This window comes from Typopeltis vanoorti, chromosome 18 (assembly GCF_054136105.1).
Source record: "Typopeltis vanoorti isolate ZY-2024b chromosome 18, IOZ_Tvanoo_1.0, whole genome shotgun sequence".
In the NCBI taxonomy this organism is placed as follows: Eukaryota; Metazoa; Arthropoda; class Arachnida; order Uropygi; family Thelyphonidae; genus Typopeltis; species Typopeltis vanoorti.
Window position 1 is genome coordinate 36,791,269 of NC_143566.1, and position 20,772 is coordinate 36,812,040.

Consider the following 20,772-nt stretch of genomic DNA (forward strand, 5'->3'; position numbering starts at 1 on the left):
CATTGTCGATGCCAGGGATCACTTGACAGCACATATTATATAAAACAAATGTAATGACTTGAGTCATTTTGTTTTTATTTCTTTTAGACTTTGAATTATTTCCTTTATCAATTAGTATAGATATTGCTGGAATGTAATATCACTAACTGAGGTACTTACTACATGAGATATCGGTGATAGGTGTTTTTATATTGTATTTTACAAGATAGCGTGGGAATAAATGATAAGTGATACAGACCTGTTCAATTTTTAATATTCAATTTTTTATTGTTATTAATGATATTGTTAACTATTGTAAAGTTTAAATTATAGTCATATAGTGTAATACATTGGTTTCGGTGACAGTCCGTATATGGCTCACCTTCTGCGATATTTTTCTGTCTTTCTTTTGCTGGGTTTAGAATTATTTTTCTTCTAGAAGCTCCGGTTTTCCATTCAGAAACAAGTCCGGTATCGAACAGTTTTTTTTTTGTAATTATGCTTACACCAGTATAGAATAGGAATTTTTTCATGGAGGTTATACTGTCGCCACAATTGGAAGGAGAAAAATAATAATTATTACTATTTTACCTTACACCCCTAAGGAGTCCAAGAAAGGCACTTTTCATTTATTCCTCTCGTCATGACCAGAAGAATTTTTCAAGAAAAATAATAATGAATATAACATCTTATTTATGCAAGTGTAAGCAAATCAGATTGGAACTCGAACTCGCATTACACAGAGCTGAAACCTGATTTAATTGTAATTGTAACCTGATTTAATCGTCAAAGAGCATGTTGTGCAATAGTTGATTGTTTTACCGATAAGTTGATTGCCTCCGCATCTTCAATTGAAAAACCCATATAAATTTTTCTTGTGCGCTAGAGCGGATTAGAACCCAAATCTTTTCCAACCAAAGAATGCTTGCTTTTCCAACTCGCAAAGAAGATAGAAAACACAATTGCTTCGTTCAAATACATCACAGCATTAGTTATTCTGGCTTACTCCGACGCAACTAATACTAAAAAAAAAGCCAACAACTACCATATTTCCAATCGTGTGTTCGTATAAGAGCATCAAATAACAATTCAAATCACAAGCAGACGAGAAACACACACAAAAATAATCAAATCGGTTGGAAAATAGAATTTCATTCGGAAGATACCTATAAGTTTGAACACACCAAAGACAGTAAATCGTTTAAAAAAAATATAAAAAAAAAATCCTGATTTCTCAGAAAATACAGATTTTCTGTTTATTCCATCTACAGCAAAAACTGCTTCTTTGCTCAGACCATATTTATACAAAAAAATGTTGTGCTGTTATTTCTAAGCTGCTCCAAGAAACAAAATGCGAACTAGATTAGTCAGTAATACCCCCGTTCCCCCAGTAGATTTTACTCGCTGCCTTTTTTGCTTAGCAGAAAAGAAGTTAGGGCAACTAATCAAATGTGGTCGCTGAGGTGTTACGATCACTCCCAGCAAACTTTTGCTGCGTTTAACGCATTAAGAATTTCTTATTTAGTGTATGCAATGTACTTTCATCTGGTGGCCTTTCGCAATAATTCAGCAGTCGATCAGGGTTCTTCCAGAGTCGCCGAGGTGGTTACTAAGCAACGGACGATACGAGGAAGCCGGTCGTCTAATGAGGAACATCGCCCGGACTAACGGAAGGAGTCTTTCGCCGGATTACGTCATAAATCTCAAGGTACCTTTCTATAAAACTTTAAGCGTGTGTGTGTGTGTGTGTGTGTGTGTGTGTGTGTGTGTGTGTGTGTGTGTGTGTGTGTGTGTGTGTGTGTGATCTTCCTGTGTTTTTTCCGTTTTTCTCTATACTTTCGATATAACTCTTGTTTTTTGTTTTTTTTAATTTTCTTTGCTTAGATGATGCTTTTAGGGGTTATTTATCACATTAGAGTGAAGTTAAGATAACAATTCTTCTGTATGCTGTCAAAGGTGACTCTTCGCCTTTCAGCCACTTGACCGATTTTGGCGAAATTTGGCATTCGTGTCTATTGAATCTCGCACGTAGACCAAAATTTAAATAAAACAGATTAATTGTTCAATAAATTCAGTATTTATAGGGGGGAAAGGAAATACATCCCGTCCCTTTGTTGAATATCCCCGAAACATGAGTGTTTTGGTTCTTAAAGTGAAATTTATTTGACAGACCTCGTTAGGTATTTTTTGCTACCGAAACCAGTATTAAACACAGAATGTTTTGATGAATACCTTTAAGATCCTACGTACTCCATTTATGGATTATACTTGCCTTTCTTTTTTATTTTTGCGTTTTTGTTCTATCACCATTCTTTTAGTTTCATTTTTGTGTTTCTGATACTCTTTCTTTTTTTTTTTTTATTAAAAGTGATGATGGCTGAGAATGATAACATCTAAGTGACTATGCATGCCCTTATCTACTTGAAATATGCTCCTTAAAGCACGGAATGTTTGACAAAGAATAATGAAAGCTTTCTATATTGTGAGAATGCTTTTTATAGTGTGTGAGTTGTTTTGCTGTTTGTTGGTGATAATTTATACAATGTCATTATTATAAAGGCTCTTTCTTTCAGTTTACCTGAAACTCAGTTTTTCTTCCATGTGCACCTGTTATTTCCCACCCAAGTGCCACAAATATGTTTTTGTCATTCTTCCGTGCTTTACAGATAAGCCAATCTCTTACATAGTTTTCTTCAAATAACCGGAAGTTAATAGTTGTTACAAAGACATATAAGATGCGAAAGACTTTAAAAATTGAAACTTATTAAGAAGAACAAGTCGATTGTATTCACAGGTAATATTAATATTATCTGTGTTCAACTGAACACCGTTGGTTACTCTAATAGATGCTATAATGACTAAGTGATGGCCCTACATACAAACACACGAGCGCACACACGTACACAGGAAGAAAGCTAGTCATGTTTTCAATGGCTAATCTAATTTTTTTTTCTCGTTGTTCAAGATGAGCTCGTTACTGAAATAAAGAGTATCTGTAGCATAATCACAAAAAATATAAAAAAAATTAACGGCTACAGCCTGGAACATGAAAGCCTAGCAGTAATGCAAGACAGGTTATTTTTCAAAGAGAAATAACCTTTATGAAATGATAATCGTGTTTGTATGTTTTTTTCAGTTAAAAGAAAATAAGCCGCACACCTTTTCAGACAGTGCACAAGAGTTTTTTTTTTTTTTTTCATTTTTAGTTAATTACTGCTAATGGTTTTTCAGAGTCAAGATCCCCATGCTATGTTAATTAATCCTTCAGGACTAATGAAATGGCTTTCTTAGAGGGAAAAAAAAAGCTTTTTATCTTCTACTTCTTTTCATTAGTTAACGCAAAAACTAAAATTTGTGACTCTACCGTTGTAACTGCTTTCAATGCCTAAAACATGTTACACTTTAGTTTTAGTTGCTTCATAAGATATTCTATGTGGGCGGCCGCAGTATCTACGAATTTCTACTCTTTTAGTAATTCTGAAGAACGCTTGACGATTTTATGTCGAGTCCAGTCGGTTACTGGAGAGTATCCGAGATGTTTATATTTCCATAAACGATTCCACATTCAAAACTTCATTCGAAATCATCTCTGAATCAAGGTTACAGATCTAGAATAATGAAACCACTAATTAAAACTTTCTACTGAGCAGCAGCCATAATGACACGACACTTATCGCTAAGGTTACGACAACTCTCACGGACGCACTAGAAATTTTAAAAGTTTCATCTCAATGGTTTAATTTTCATATCTCTAACCCCTTCAGGTCTTGTTTATTTATTTGTTAATAAATGTTTCGAAATGGTAAAGATCATTTGCAAGAGCGCAGTACCTGTAACGACACAGTGTTGTCTATAACATTTCATTGACCTGTTAACATGTTCTCGTTCTTATCTGAAACTTTTGTGTGTTAATCAAAACCCTTTTTCCTAGCGAAGGTTTCGAGTAGAAAGCGCTCTCCAGGATGCCCGACAGAATGACACTCGAAAGGAAGATTGCTTTGATCTCTTTCAAACTCCAAACACACGACGCAAAACAATTCTACTTCTAATACTATGGTAAGTCAAAATAACAATATTCTTTATTGGGACGAAATATTGCTTTAAATTAAATTTAAATAACTGAATAAATTTTATAAAATTATATTTTTACAACTTAAGTGAGAAAAGTTGAAAACGGAGGTGACGTGCGACTTCTTCCGTTACGTCACTTCCTCTTGACACCGAGAGATACTTCATGCAGCCATAACAATGAAAATTATGCAATTGTAGTATTTTCTGGGCAAGCTTTCCAATATAAAAGATCATTCTGCATAATAATAGACGGTACATTCCTTAAACTCTAGTTTGTAGAAATCAAATATTTCTCCGTTTTATTTGTTTTCTCTTATGGTGTTTTGCGAGTTCTAATCGACAGTGGAAACAGAATAGAAACGTGGAATTGAAAAGAAATGAAGAGTGGAATGTTAATCAAAGAACCTTCGCTTCCTTGGTGATTGCTTTCATGTCAAATCCCGCCAAGAAGATGACATTAATCAGAGGTTTGAGGACAAGAAGCGCAATCTATTGGAATTCAAATAATTTGTATGCCTTTCGTCTGTCGTGAGATTGAATTGGGGAAAGTCTTAAGATATACTAAGTCAGAATCGAACGTCTTTCAGAATTTTAATATTACTCTGAATATTTGGGTCCCTATTTAATAGAAAAATTAAATAGTCTTTGTTTGTGAAATTTTATAAGGAGATTGTTATTATTGGAATATAAAAAACTAGCTTCTTTTTTTTATAATATAGAGTTTTCATTTAGATCTAAAAAATATGTAATATTTTCAAAAGAAAAAAAAGTTAATGAATATTATATCTTATATACGAAAATTCTTGAATTTTCACTCAAGACATCTTATATATAAAGATTCGAAAATATACCGCATTCCGCTATCAATATATCTTTACTATCATCCTAAAAACATAATTCAAAATTTGTTAACTTGTGTCTATTCTTGATCTTAGCTCAGCTAATGACTGAAGTGAATGCTCTAAGGTGGAGGTGGGTTATCCTAATACAATAGAGTTATTTCTCCCGAAAACAGAAGATGAATCCATCAAAGAGTATGCAGTTGCCAGCCTGGTTTTTCGAATGGTTAACATACCTCGTCTTCATCTAACAGGCTGCGGGTTCGAATCCAGCCAGCATGGACGTTTGTGATTGTCTTTAGATGGGAGGTTTGAATTGGCTTGATAAAGTTCCATATTTGATCTCAAGAGCAGGGTTTCCCAAACTGTGTTCCGCGGAAGGTGAATAAGGGTTCCGCGAGAGGTTCTCCTGGAATTTGTCATTTTAGTTTTCTAAGCATTTTTCATGAATAAATATTTTATAGTGGAAATATTCTGAGGAGAATAATATTCGTGAATATGTCGAAAGGCTCAGACCCAGAACGCCTAATAACATCTGTGTATCGTTCATGTGAAACCTTTTAACATTTGGGAAAGGGATACCGCTGTTTATGATCGGTCATAAAAATTGCCTGCAAGCGAATTATAACAATGGACAGCGTATCCTCTGTTCTCAAAACTGAAGGAAATGTCAGTGACCAAGCGGCATATTTTTAAACATGGAAATATTCATGAATTATCGTTAATTTTCACACATCAAAATCTTTCAACATTTGGGAAAGAGAATACCACTGTTTATGACCGATCATAAAAATTGCCTGCAAGCCGATTACAACAATGGGCGGCGTATCCTCTGTTCTCAAAATTGAAAGAAATAACATCGTATTGCAAATGTTAGTGACCAATCAGCAAGGAAGTATAAAGAAATTTTTCTATTAAAATTGAAGAGCAAGGCAGTCTGTATCCGGTTCTCAAATCTAGTAATACTGAATACTTTCTTCGCAAGTTCGTATTGTAGGGTGAAAGTTTCGAAACCGTAGCTCCTTGATTTTTTAAAAGTAATAGGCCTGCAGATTTAAATTTTAAAATGAATAAGAGGCAAGGGACTATGTTTAATTCTGGTATTAATAAATCTCTTATTGAAGGTGTTTGTGACGCAACAGATACTGATTCATCCGCCTCCAGCCTACAAAGCGATCTCCAGGATGTACAAAAGGAGGGGAAAACTACCTGCACACAGGAGAAAAAGTCTGCATTCACTCGTAAATACTTATAATAATATTATAAATTTTTGGTGATCAGAATGGAATATGTCAATGAAAATCAGCACAAATTAATTTAATGATGTTGTCCTCAGGAAACTACAACATGCTACAAGATTTCATTAGTCCAGTGATTGATAACTGATTTAAATGTAATTTTATTTTTGTCGACATGTCACACCGTATACACAAGTGTACTAATACTCTTCATGATTATGCCATAATTAATTATTAATACATTACAAAATAACCAAGGTGTTCCATGAAAATTTCAGGATTTGTGAAGTGTTCCGTCGTAGGAAAAGTTTGGGAAACGCTGCTCTAGAGTACTGTTTCCGAACTATGTGAAAAATAAATAAAATTAAAAAGTGTTTAAAAAATTCCTTAGACTCCCCGCAGTACTAATGCGCTATAGGTTTGCAATCTTTTTTTGTTGTTGTTGGTTGGTTGGGGGGGGGGGGGGGGGAGACACAGTCATGAAGGCTGTCTGCAATTGTATATACTGGCCTCGAAGGACGAGAAATGCCTGCTAAAAACTTGCTTCCAAACTCACTCACCTAAATGATACTTCGAAGTCTACTCTCTATTACAAGATAATTGCCGTATATATATATCGGCGTATAGGACGAGGCCTAAATTTTAGGCTATTTTTAGGTTTTAAGCTTATGTCAGTTGTATAAGACGATCCCCCCAATTTCTTCTTTCTTGTATTAATGCAACGTTGGTTATATCCGTTATTTTTATATCTATGCATATCCGTTATTTTTTTGCATAGCATAGATTTAGTATTTACGCGAATGACCCTAATTAAAAGTGATTAGCCCCAATTTTTATTAATTATTAATTTCGCTTTTTTTTTTAATTTTAGGATGATTTAAATTGTTATCATTTAAAATCATGGAACCAACAAAAAAATGAAGAAAGTATGAAGCTCGATTTAAAATAAGGGTAACTGAATTGGCAAAACAAACTAATAACTGTGCTGCTGCAAGAAAGTTAACCGAGAAGATGGTAAGAAAATGGAGGAAGAAAGAAGATATTTTTAAAAAATGTCAAAGAAAAAATGTGCAATGAGAACGCCCGATGGCCGCAACTGGAAAATCACGTTGCAGAATGGGTATTCGAACAAAGGCAGAATGGTTATCTTGTTACAATAAATATGATTAGAGCATATGCGCTAAAATGGTCAAGATTGAATCCGGATGAAAGTATAGAATTTCAAACTACTTCAGGATGGTGTAATCGTTTTACGAACAGACAAAATCTGGTAATATGACAAAAAACGAAACGTGCTCAAAAACTACCAGCAGATCTTGACCTCAAACTTACCAGTTTCCATAAATTTATTATTCAGTTGAGACTAGAAGATAACTTTCTATTGTCAAATATTAGAAATATGGATGAAACTCCTATGAGCTTTGATATGATAAGCAATAAAACAGTGGAGTCTAAAGGTAGTAAGAGTGTGCTAGTTCGGCGTATTTCACAAGGTTTACGGTTGTGTGTCATGTTATGCTGATGGAACCAAATTAAAACCAATGATCATCTTCAAACGTAAAACTAAATCTAAGATAAAATTTCCTTCAGGTGTTTTTGTGCGTTTTCATGAAAAAGGATGGACGGACGAAAATGGTGTGAAATTATGGATAAATAATGTATGGAACACGCGACCAGGCGGTATAATGAAGAAACGCAGTTTATTAGTACGGGATATGTTTCGTAGTCATTTAACTAAGAATACTAAGTCTTCTAGAAAAAAATAACACAAAAATTGTGGTTATACCAGGTGGTTTAACTTCTATATTGTAACCACAAGACGTCTGCTTGAACAAACCATTTAAAGATCACATGCGAGAAGAGTGGAATAATTGGATGTTGACTGGTGAAAAATCATTTACAAACGGTGAATCTATTCGCGATGCATCACTTGATATGTTGTGCAATTTTGTGATCAAAGGATGGAATAAAGTAAAACTAGAGACTGTAATAAAATCATTTAAAAAGTGTAGTATCTCTAATCTTATGGATGGTATGGAAGATGATCTGTTGTGGGACACTGATGAAGATGAAAACTAAGGATAGTGAAGATGGGCAATACTAAGGATAGTGATCGGATCTTACTCCACCTTTACTACGAGTTTCCCCTGCCATGAAAGATTTGCTTACGCTTGGATCCGCCGAAACTTTTATAGTTTCTATATTCGGCACGAAACTCTTGCAGTTTCTCAATTCGGCTTTGAAATAATGTTGGATTTAATATCGACTTAATTTGAAAATTTTGCATCGCCGAAGTGAAGCCTTTGGGCTCTCTCTCTCTCTCTCTCTCTTTTTTTTTAGTAATTTTTAATAAATTTATAACAAAAATTAATCTGATTTGTTTATAAACAATGCCTATTTTCTTATATAACGATGTATTGTAATTACCTAAATGTTCATCCAAAAAATTAAGCTTCCATTTTCATGCTCGTCGTATAAGACGACCCATGATTTCGAGGGTGATTTCTGTGGTATTTGAGAGTCGTCTTATACGCCGACATATACGGTAATTGGATTTGATGTTTTCTACCATTGGAGATATTTTGATATAGGGAAAACACGCCCCCCCCCTCTACCGCCTTTTCCCCAGAAACTTCATGGCGTATTTAGAACAACTATTTGGCTAGCCGTTCTCGATCCATACGGCAGTAGTCTCATAAAAATAAAAAAAAAAAAGTGGTAGGATTTTTCTCCTCTCAAAATAGACAAACCTGCCAGAGAACACACGATGCTAACTAACATAATACATTTCGCCTTCCACTACCGATCCCTCAATTACATTATTTAAAAGGCGAATAAACGAGTTTATTCGCCTTTTAAATCTCTAAAAGATCGTGTATTGAAGTAAATACTGACGGGATATGTTCAGCCATCTGGCGGCAAAAATGAAAAGCTTTACTTTTCCAAAAGAAAAACTTCCCAAACATATTTTATAAGTTTCATTAGCCATAATATTTATGATTAATAACACGTATAAACACATACACAAGGGATGTGGAGTGGATTTTCTGATACATTCCCACTACTTCTAATGTCTATATATAAAGTATCGAGTGTGGAGCCTGCTTAAAGTGAACCATGCAAGCCATGATTAATCAGATCAGACTGTACAAGATGATTTTTCACCCAAAGCAAGTACTGAGAAAGTAAGTTCACGTATCGAAGTCAAACTACCCCCCAGTGCTGTTCATTACACGCTCGCGGCTCCCACGTGGCGTGAGAGTGTTTATCGACCGTGAACGAAGAGGGTAGTGCTGTGGCGCACGTGCGGATGGCTTTAATGGCTTACACATGTAGGAAACGCTTGTAGATCACACCATCACGCCAATTTTCTCAGCGTGTTTATCAATAGGCTCCCCAGGAGTCCAAACATTCATAACTCTGATGAATATCTGACTGTAACACGTCACCAAGTTTAAATGCCGTATGAATGCTCTGAACTGAACTTTTCTTGTCTGCTCTTTCTAAGGCTTCGACAAATAAATTAGTCGCTTAGTAAGCCTGAACAATTCATTACCTTTTAGTAATACAAGTACAGATGAAATTCACAGTTTCTAGTGGCGCCATCTTGTGTTAGCATCATGGTGGGAATTCAAAAACACTTTGCAAGGGTTAGCAGACCGTTAGTTATGATTGACTGATTACAATAAAATATAATAACGAATAAGAAAAAAATACAAAAAAGTTTCATTACAGCGATTTATCTGATTGCATTTGCGGGATTATTTCAACGCCTTTGTTTACTGCAGAGGGCGTCACTGTTCTGTTTACCATTCCATCTGCTGTTTCTCATCACACGAGGCTAACGTACGTACAAACCACTCACTATATTTTGGCGTTGGTTTCCTTGTTATAAGCTTAAGTCTGGATCTTTCTTTCAGTCTATAATTAGTAGATTAATCCTAAATAAGATTAAAGAATACACTAACTTTAATGGATGAACATGATATTGCGTAAAAGCAGACCATATTACTATCAGGATTGTGAAGATTTGTAATTTTCCGGAATTTATATAACCAACTTTTTGGTGTGAAATTCGAATAAAAAATATGGAGAAAAAAAGATATTTTAAATAAATAAATAAAAAGGATTAAACAGTTCATTTAAGATGAAGTTTAACTAACAGATTTAGGGACAACAAATGGAGGAATTAAAATATTATTTCAAAAACGAAAAAAATACTAAAAATAAGAAAAATTTTCCATCGAATGTATTTAAATTTATTGCTTGGATTAGGGTGAGAATAACTCTGAAGAGAAACGTTCGCTTCGGGAGACTATTTTTCTAAGTGAAGCCTTTGACATCAACTGCTGCGTGAATAATGGACTAGGGAGTAGATACTCGCTAATACTCTCTGTATCTCAATGAATATACTGCGAGCCATCTCACTAAAGGTAATTGACCTCTCGGTTTGCTTTCTTTCTTTTTTTCTCCATTGTGTTTTCAAAAACATTTTCTACAAATTAAACAAAATTTAAACAAACTATAATCTATCCTCATTTTAATAAGAATTTTTATATAGCAAGTACAACATTCTTTCCGAATATAACACTGCTTGGAAAGAAGTCAAAGATCACCATAGTGTGAGGCACCTTAGTAAGATGAAGGAACTTTTGTTGTGATGACTGCAGCAATCCTACGGAGCGCACTTTCCACAATCTCACGATAGTGATCAATGGAAATTTTTGACCCTTCTTCCAGTAGGCATGTAATGAGGGCCTGGACTGTTGTGGGGCAGACGTCCCTTGACCAATGCCCGACGCTCCAGTTCAGAGATGAGGAGTGAAGAATTAGAAAACAATTGTACTTATGGATCAAGCTTTTGTTAATTTTGATAAGTTCAATGACGACTACCACATTACACCTTAAACTAGCAGCTTACCGAATCGCCCAGGAAAGGGGGAGCGAGTCTTTTAGCTCACATACAGAACCATATTTAGCACCGGACACCAGAAAAGTTCATTTCTCTTCTAGAGATCCGTTTTCATCAACTTAATAGCCAATTGGTTCTTATCGCGAAGCTCCAACAGTCCTGCTACAAATTTAACAGCTGTGAACTCTTTGAGCTCCGAGGAGATAAATCTCGTGAACAGTCGCTGTAACTCGGGTAATTGGCAATAAAGGTCTGTATCTATCACAATGCATGTATTATCACACAAAATGCTCGTTCCGGTTCTAACTAATAATTCTTTTTAACTTCTTTCCCATCTTGGAAAGAAGACAAGTGGATGAAAGCGTTGCCAGTATCAAAAGAATTTCTGCAGATCGAAGTAAGCTGGTTCCGTGCACTCTAAGAAGGGTAGAAAAATTATTGTAGACAGAAATCGAAGAAGAAAATGTATCATTATAGATCAAATGATTCTAATAATAAGTCAATATTAAAACTAACTAGCAGTGAGTTTCATTAAAGTGCATTGTTTCAATTATTTACAGATTTAAAAAAAAAGCGAATAATTTGTGTATTTAAAATTCATTTAAAACGATGTCGATATCTTTCTATTTATAATTCCATGTGACCATCAATAGCAACGAAGTTATTTTTGCTTTCATCTTACCTTGATTTTATTATCGTGAAGGGCTCTTAAAAGATGATTATATTTCTTTTAAGGTGATACCCGTGTTTGCGTCATTATTGTTTTAACCTGAATATGTCAAATTTGCTAGAAAAAATTCTAAGAACGATGTATACATATGGATTATTATAAATCCATATGTATACATATGGATTTAAAATACTTGTAACTTCGGGCCATTTACTAGGATTAAGACGATCATTATGCAAATGATAAATCGATACAGTTTATTTTGCCGTTGAAAAAATCTATCCAAAGGCTGAAAGATAATATTCCTTGTGGGTCTGATATGAGATCTTGTGGTCATCTACATTCAGAGGGCATTAGCAAAAAAGAAAGTATCTAGCAGATTACTTAAAGAACTGATGTGTAGTTTATAAAGAAAAGATGTATTAGACAATCTATTATTACATGTAGAAAAAAAGTCTTAAGCAATTACAAGTTTGCTCTGTGTGTGTGAGAGAGAGTAGGTGTTTGTGTGTGGATAATGACCGTGCCTGCACCGATCCTCAGAGACCTTGCCAAAGTAAATCATACCGTAATGATAAGCTCTCGGCTCATAATGGAAATTTTCTTAAAAATTTGCGGTTAACGTATTTGAAGTAGGAGCTGCTAGCAAACATGAAACCAGAGAGAGACTTAGAACACTATTAACCTCGTCCCCAGCGCATATCATTTTGGCAGCTTTTCTTTCCTTGATGGTTTTTTTTTTTTTTCTTTTGCTTGTTTTCTTCTTTTTCTCTCTCGAAGTAGTGGGTAGGTATTAATCTCTCGACTTGATGCAAAAATTTCAAAAGAAACGTTGGAAAATGATGATACATAATTTGTTTCAACTTCAATGTGCATGGAATAAAAATTTGTAATTCCATATTTTGAATTATATCGAAGCATCAACGCATACGGTAGCAAAGAACAGACGAAAAACATACCAAAGTGTCAATAACCTGAATGTTTAACATCAAATTCTTTCGTAAAATAAATGTAGTCATTTTATGTAGTGATATGGAACCACCGATTTGGTAAAAAAATATTAAATCATGGTCTTTATTATGGAGTGCGACTGTGGTTAGAAGAATCGTGGTCGGCATGTTCCATAGCTAATAAACTAACTTACGCAGTCCTGCGAAATATAGTGCAGAAATATCCGTATTGCAGAAGCATCGTTTATCCAGTAGGTTAAAAACGTTACGGTTATTTGAAGTATTTGTAAAAGTTTTTTGCAAATAGTACCTATTGATTAAATTATTTTCAAGTTTTGGTGTGCTTTAACTCTCTCTATTTAATAAAATGGTTTTGGTTGTCGTTAATACAGACGGATGTGATATTTTCATAGCAACAGTTCTGCTGTCGCCACATGTTGCGAAAGAAGGGGGAGGGAGGTCTGAAAAGTTCTGATAAACGCCTACAACAAAAATGACATTAACGCAATTGATTTAACCACAAGAAAGAACATATGAGGATATAAGAATATAAGTTACCTTCATAACTCTGCTACTAGTATGTTCTTTCTTGTGGTTATATTTGTTGCTTTAATATCATTTTTTGTAAGCGTTTATCAGAACTTTCCAGACTTCTACCTCATACGTAGTCAAGAACGAAATAGGCTAACGATCTTAAGGTAAGTCATGTGTAAGTGGTAAGATGTTCATCACCACCACTTCCAGCCGTTCTGCATTAGAGTACCGAAGCTAGAAGCATTTAACCGTGAGAGTAAAGAAATGCACAGGACCCCTGAGATATTTCAGTTCTTTTGAATGGAAAAGGAAAAGAGAATGAACGAAATGGAAACAATTTTAGCGATCAAATATAAGCGTGTCGAAAGTAGTTTCAAGGTGGGGAAATCATTTATAAATAAAGTGTGCAATGACAATCAACCAACGAATAGTGGCAAAAGAGAGAAAAAATGAATGTTTCCACACTAAAATACTATTGTTATTATTAATAATAAATCATATCTCAGTATGTTAGTGTACGTCTAAAAATTTCATCTCTGATCAGCTCACACTGAAGATCTCCTCGTCATCAAAAAACATTACAATAATAATAAAATAAAAAAAAAACAGATGGTAAATGAAAAATGGGAATCATAATGGCTGATATGAAAACAAGAAGATAGTCAAAAAATAAATCAATCATGTTTTGTAGTTGCATCTTTTAATTTCTTGATCTTTATATAGATTGATTAAATCTTCTGATCTATGTAGCCTTTAATCTATTGATACATTCTGTTGGTGTATGAGGCTTTTAATCTATTGATATTTTACTGAATTTTTTTTTAATCCACTGATCTATGTAGCATTTAATTTATTGATTATAATCTACATCCATGACTACAAACTCCATTTACTATATCGTAAAAATACATAAAACGTTATTAACCAATTTGTTCATAATATTAAAAATGCGAGTATAGAAATTATCCTAGATAATAATAAAATGTTGCATTTGGCAGTAGCATTCTTGTATCGTGTGAAATTCTTTATCACAACAATTGAATCTACACTTAAATGGTTTATGTGCTATAAAGAACACCTTTGATGATTCATAACAGAATTTTGAATCTGTTGAATATGAATTTGTTTTTATATTTTGCTTAAAAAATTTAAACCTAACCAAGACACTGCATTTCATTTTATGAATCCGTCTAAAAATAAACTTCTTGTTTATTAATATTTAAATCATAAATATTATATACAAAATGGATTTGTCATCAAAAATTTTTAATTTGGGAGATTTTTTCTATTCGACATTTTATTAACAAAGAATAATCTAGATCTCGGAATTTTATAAAAAAGAATCTTTTCCGGTCAACCTACTAAATACTTTTGTCTTCAGTCATTGCAGGAGATCAATATATTTCACTAATTACACCTGCTTGTAAGACAGTTATGGACTTGGATGAAGGGAAAAAAATCTGTTAACTATCTGTACTATGGGGAATAAAGACAATTAAGATAAAGAAAGAGAACTTTAGCCAAGCCGGAGCCTTGAGCAGTGATTTTTTATTTTTTTTATTTTTGTCGACCGTTCCTCTCTAAGGAGTATTACACCAGTGCAATCCTCTTGAGTGTGTTAATTACGGGGGGGGGGGGGGAACAGTAAGTTAAGAAGAATGTCAGAGTTGTTTCCAGAGGTCATAGACTCTAGTGAATCTTGTGAAAGCGAACTCAGCTGGTTGGCATCCAAGCATTGGACACTATTCGTTGATTTTGGATTCTTCGGTACCTGGAGAAGCAGCGAAATAATGAAAACTACTGGTTACCATGGTAACGTTGAAAGGTAAACACATATCATTGTTGAAAGCGGCGTATATATTGGTTAATGTGTTTTCGAACTGGATATTAAAAAAAAATCATCGGAGTGTTTTTAAATATTTTTTTTTCTTTCTCAAACAATAAGCAATTTTTACTTCGATTTAAAGCTGTAATATATTCACTATTTTCATGTAGTTTCATAAGAAAGGGATATACTGTAATTAGAAAATGTGGGAGCTGCACTATGATGAAGAAAACTGGTTTCCATAGTTACCAGTCGAATGGAATAACTTTTCTAAGCTTTCCATATATTCGTATTATTCAGTGACATTTCTACCTTTAAAAAAAATAAAGAAGAAAGCAGTCATCTTCATACTTCGCTCTCTTTCCTTACGGTCTATATTTGCTTTCTACAAGACCTAGAGGCTAAAAGCCAAACTCATCTGTCCTATAAATCATAAGAATTCTTCCAAAACATCCATCAAAATACTTCGCATTCTCTAATGACAGCTATTCCGTGCAATATTTAAGAGATGCTAAGTATAAAAAAACTGAGTTAGAAGGAAAAAAACACTCACTTCTTAAAAGTAAACTCCTCTCTCTCTCTCTCTCTACATCTTACTGATTTAAGAAGAATCAGATGCTCCAGTCGGCAGCCACTCTACTTGAGAGCATTTGTTTCAAAGAACTCAACTTACTTTTGCTTCATTCCTAATGCTTAGTGTCTCGTGTGATGGCTTCAAATCGTATCCGCCTAGGAATTGTATTTTTGTATGCACTGCTTAGAATCGAGACTACTTAATGTAATTTACCTTACTTTGTTACTCTCGAATTCTGAATACTCAAAATATTTTTATTCATATGTCATTAGTTTCTATTCATTTTCTATTGATTGAATATTTCACATTGATTATTTATGCTTTCTTTCGTATATTCATATTTTAAATCGTATTTTGAAGGAAATGGATAATTCGTGAGTGAATAGTTCCAAGGAACACAATTTTATCGTAAAGTGTACAAACGGCAGAAGTATTGCGAATGATTGGTTTAACTATATTAGCTAACAGAAAACAATACACTAACTTTAGCAAACAGAAAACAATACACTAACTTTAGCAAACAGAATAGTGAAACACAAAATATAAAGTACGGGGTACCTCAAGGATCGGTACTAGGATCTATTCTTTTTTTAATCTATGTCATTTGGCAAAAAACTGTTTTTTGCTGATGAAACCCTTCTGACTGACCAAGAAATTAATATCGCCCATTAGAAGACCACATAAATCAGGCTATGACAAAAATAAACAAATGGCTTTATATCAATAGTCTCAAAGTAAATTTTGATAAGAAATATATGTACTTTAACTTAGCACATTCAGCTTAAGCTAGATCGCAATCCATCAAAATATGGCACGACTTAAATTACAATGCCAATCAAGTAAGAGTAAGTGATTGTGGTTAATAAAAAAAAGCAAATTCAATAAGATGCTTAAGTCTATATAATAACGGCAACTTGAAATGGAATTCCCATGTTTCGTATTTGACAAACAAAATGAGACATATTATCAAGAGAATGTATCGTGTTAGAAAATTTGTCAGTATAGAATCCCTGAAACTATTCTTGGATAAATTCCTCACTCCAGTATGGCATCACTTGCTGAGGGGGGGGTATTAAAATAATAGCAATGTTCACTTCTTTATCTAGCATTATATTCCATCGAAAAACTGTATACCCACCTTGATATATTGCTATTACGGAACTTTACCTATACTGCTGTTTAACAATGTCAGGAACATTATAAAATTCACTTGTATAACTTGGATTATAATCTGCACTGTAGGAGAAACTTGTTGGCAGCTTCCAACAGGACAGAGATAGTCCACAAACACTTTCGACATATAGCCGCTAACAGCTAGAATAAATTATCTGACTGATTAATCAAGTACATAAAATAAAATTGTTAGCAGACGAAACATTAATATACTGGAGAAAAGTATGCGTGTGTGTATGTTATATATATATTTAATCTAATATAATCATAATGTATTAAATAAACTTTATAATCTATTAAACATGTATCAAATAACAGTATACCTAATAATCTATTTAATCTAATATTATAGATATAGGACAATAAATGTCAATGTTTTGTTCTTGCAATCCCATCCTTATTTTCTATTCTAGTAACCAGTATTACAATTGTCCTTGGTTACACACATGTAATTATACTTATTATTGTAAATCCCACCTTATATATTTTATTATCCCTTACTATACATTTTGTTATATTTGTATGTCTTCCAATAATAGAATTTTCTTTTGTATTTTGTCTCATTTGTTCTATGTTAAAGCATACTATATTAGTTATATTTATTACATCTGTATTTTAGATTAAAACCAAGTACGGCATAGTACTTGGTTTTAATGCTAAAAAAGTTTAAAAAAAGGTCTGAACTAATCCCGTGTAACCAGATAATTTTTAGACAGACTTCTTTCTATACTTCACTAATGGAAAAATTTCAGCAGTACGTGAAGGAAAACTACAAAATCAGTACTCTAGAGTCTAGACCAGTGTTTCTTAAAGTGTGGTACGCGTATCCCCGGGGATACGTGAAAGGTTTTCAGGGAGTTCGTGGCAATTTTCGGCTATGCATCATTAACGCATGGAATCATTATTAAGAAAAAAAGAATTTAAACTATATATTTCTTAATAAATTATATATACGTGTATATTGAGGGGGGGACATACATAATATATTAAATTATATTATGTATGAATTCTCCTATTCAAATTGCCAGTTACTATCGCCCTGACTTGAACGTCGGGGAGATAGTAACTCGCTCCCTGCGGTAAATAACACGTCCTCCGCAACAGCTACTATATACAGCAGATGCACGAAAAACAGTTTTATTATATCTCTGAATCAGGTACGGAGACATTTGCAGGATGTGTAATATATCTGAACAAATAGGGCAATTAGAGATAACTGGGATAAAAACGGCACTAACTAATGAATCGCATCTTCCCTCCAACAGAAACGGCTGTATAGACTCAAGCAAAACCATATGTTGCCGGTGCAACATATGGTTTTGCTTGACACCACCCCTTCGTGAACGTGTTAAATCTAAGAAATATATAGTGAATGTGTTTCAGATATTATGGAATTCGGTTAAAGAGAGTTAGCATTTCAACTCAACTATCCGCTTGCTTTTGTCTTTGGGTTGCACGATCTTTTGTTAATACCGCACCAATCATATGCACGTCTTCATAGCTGCTCTATCTCTACTAGCCTACCATTACTGTGTCATTTGTGAAGGATTGTTCATTAGGTATCTCAAGTCTTGTAAATTACTGGTAATTTTTGTTTGAGATAATGGGAAAGATGACAACGCTATTTGGATAGATGACTTTGACGATGCACTCTGAAACTGCTCTCGAGGCCGGAAGTAGCGATAGCGAATAGGAGTTTCATGGTAAGTCATACCCATTTTCAGTTTTTTTCTGAAAACTTTAGTTTCCGAAAATCCCCGCATATATTTCGCACCACGATTTTTTTGCTTTAATTTTGGGAAAAAATGAAATTGCGAGTTATATTCGAGTAAATACGGTAATTTTTTTTAGTTTTCAAATGCATAAGTTGGTTAAAGACTGGATTTATAAAAAGCACAAAAGAGAGCAATACAGCAGATATAAGTAGCTGTAAACAGCAAGAAAACGTTAATATTGTATCCTTCTCATTGATGATAAATTATTTAAATTAAGTAGAAATTTATAGTATCATTATAAATTTTGTTCCATTAAAGATAAATTATTTTTTTGTTTACATGTACATCTAAATTCAAATAAAATAGACATTTACAGTGAAATATACTTATTATTACTATTTTGATTAAAGGGTACTTGGTAAAAATGAAAATTTAAGAAGTTGTACGCGGATATCTGAAGTTTGAGAAATACTGCTCTAGACTATACGTACCAATTTATATATATACAACACTTTGGGTCTTAAAAGTATATAATTATAAATGTTGATTAAATGGAACTAATTACGTTTATTAATGCTCTCTCTAGCCTCCGTAGCTCAGTCAGTATAGATGAGAGACCCTTTGATTGGAAGGATCCTGATTCGAATTATCAGGGCTTTTCAAATGAAGGCGAGTTAGCAAGTCTCATACGAAGATGGCATGGTTTTTTTTTTTTTTTCGTCCTGCAACTGAGCAAAAGCACATGCAATTTACACACAAAAGAAAACTTATAGGGGTGTGGCTTATCCTCGAATTACGGTTATACGAAATTCAAGGATACTTGGAAAGGCTTGGGCTTGTTAGAACCACAAAGATAATGATGTTATTAATGGTCCAAAGTCAAATCTTAGGTGCATTTGTTTCTACCTAATACATAATAACGATTTTTACATTTAGATTGTTAGAAATAAAATACAAGCCAATAAGGTTTTCGTACCACGACTGACACCGAAATTCTTATATTAAATTACAACAAATTTGTACTTAAAATTTCTGCATCGCTTGCAGTTTATAAGAAAATAGACTGGTGGGAGAATTAGGAATACTGAAAGCAGTTTTGCTGCATAAGGGAACAAAAATATCTTCCAACACCTCTGGCTTATTCGCATATGAAGAAAACTTATGACAGCTTATCTAGAATCCTGAATGTAATCAAACACAATAAGCACAGAATCCGGCAGATTCAACAATGAAACGCGCGAAGTACACGTACATGCTGTAGTGTCAGACCATGATTCCATGCTTAATGCACGTGCAGTTTGAGCCTTTCATTGTATGTGAAATCATATTATATTATATTATATTTGGGTCTCCCCAAATGTTAATACATATTTTATTCATTTATGTCCTTGTGCACGCACAGACAACAAATCTGTTTGACTCGAATGACATTGGCTTCAAATGGACCATTTTAGTGGCAAAATCACACAATATTTCGTTTTTTGTCATTCAAAACGTATCCACAGAATATAAAGCCAATACTTTAAGTCTAAATTCATTACTATGGTGATATATGACGTGAACATGTATCAAAGATACTGGAAATGCATCTTTTTATGATTTTTTCCCATTGATTTCAATATTGGCTGTTGATTCATCACATAAATTTAATTGTTGCCATCTGTAACAATAATTCGGAAGTGTTTTTCCGAATATTACCACCAAATAATGTTCCGACCGAAACCAAATTGGAATGACTTGACATCATTTAATAAAGATTCAAAACATTGTTAAAATTCATCCATCTTAAACAGAAACAAACTCAAACCTAATAAGTGCTTGCTCGTTTTATAACTTGATCTATAACTGGCATGGAATTGAGTCCTTCCAACTTTACGTTGGAAGAAGCATTATATCAAAGGAGAAACCAAATAATCTCGCAATTAAATATTCTAACATATTCGCTAATCCAAGATAATATTTTCGGAGATAATCTCGAAGGCAAATATTTACAGTGTGATAGTTTTTACCGAACAACATATATAGGCATTATCTTTACTAGAATGAACGGAGTGTGTGTGGGGGGGGGGGGGGGGAACGTAGTCGATGGAGTGAATACGGATGGCGTAAAAAAATGACACGCTACCATTAGCGATAAAACTTAAAAATGCATTCCTCTGACAACAAAACTGTTTAGCATTCAACGCTCAATATTCCAACACCAAATCTGATAGCAATAAAATGTCACTAGCTCCAAAGCTTGGCTTCTTTAAGGAGCTATCTCTCTCTCTCTCTTCTCCTATTTGATATCAT

The 20,772-nt window shown here is 33.8% G+C and overlaps 1 protein-coding gene across 1 annotated transcript in view; it reads left to right on the forward strand.

The window, feature by feature from the left end:
• Window positions 1-20,772, forward strand: part of LOC150096593 (beta-alanine transporter-like) — a 93,380-nt gene that overhangs the window by 27,288 nt on the left and 45,320 nt on the right. The gene's annotated exons all lie outside the window — the stretch shown is intronic.